The sequence below is a fragment of the Sprattus sprattus genome (genome assembly GCF_963457725.1).
Source record: "Sprattus sprattus genome assembly, chromosome: 3".
Taxonomy (NCBI): domain Eukaryota; kingdom Metazoa; phylum Chordata; class Actinopteri; order Clupeiformes; family Clupeidae; genus Sprattus; species Sprattus sprattus.
In genome coordinates, this window is record NC_137922.1 from 26,216,437 (window position 1) to 26,217,374 (window position 938).

A 938-nucleotide genomic window follows, 5' to 3' on the forward strand; every position below is an offset into this window, starting at 1 on the left:
AGAGCATGCCAAGACACATGAAAGTTGTGATTTTAAATCAAGGTTATTCCACCAAATATTGATTTCTGAACTCTTCCTAAGTTAAAGCATTAGTATTGTGTAGTTTAAAAATGAATATGAGCTTGTTTTCTTTGCATTATTCGAGATCTGAAGACACTGCATCAATTTTGCTATTTTTACCAATTGTCATTTTTCTGCAAATAAATGATCTAAATGACAATATTTTTATTTGAAATTTGGTAGGAATGTTGCCAGTAGGTTATAGAATAAAACTAAAATGTACATTTTACTTTAACACATACCAATAAATAGTAAAACCAGAGAAACTGATAATTTTGAAGTGGTCTCTTAATTTTTTCCGCGGCTGTATATATATATAGTTGCGAGTTATAGTTGCGTGTTCTGGTTGCATGTTCTGGTTTGTGTGTTCTGGATGCGGAATATAGTTGCGTGTTCTGGATGCGTGATATAGTTGCGAGATACAGTTGTGTGATATAGTTGCGTAATAGATAATGGTTCCGTGTTCTGGTTGCGTGTTATGGAAAGAAACATGTAGACGAGGGAATGAAAAGTACCAAGTAGATTTTTAATAGTTTTGCGTTTCATTGAGTTGCCAACCACAACTTTCGTCTCATTTTGTTTTAGGAAATTGCATCAGAATCTACAAAATAAGATTAAGTACAGTGTAAAAAAAAATGAAATAAAATTATTCAAATAAACATCAAATAGTCACACAATATGGTGCAGGGTGTCTCAGACAAGACACCCCTTTGTTTCAATGGGAAAAGGAACAACGACAAAAAACAAAACAATCAAACAATATTTACAGGAAGTATAAGGCTATTTACATTAAGGCTTCTTAGGTACATGTCATGGCTGATTGATCAAATTCCTCTTCACTAAAGCTACATAATAAATAAAAAAATGGATTTACAAGT

At 32.2% G+C, this 938-nt stretch overlaps 1 protein-coding gene across 1 annotated transcript in view; it reads right to left on the minus strand.

The window, feature by feature from the left end:
* Window positions 1-565: 565 nt before the first annotated feature.
* Window positions 566-938, minus strand: part of klf5a (Kruppel like factor 5a) — a 10,079-nt gene continuing 9,706 nt past the window's right edge. The window contains exon 4 of the mRNA XM_080834109.1: window positions 566-938. This exon is cut by the window's right edge and continues 2,312 nt beyond it. The gene's annotated coding sequence lies outside the window, so the exon portion shown is untranslated.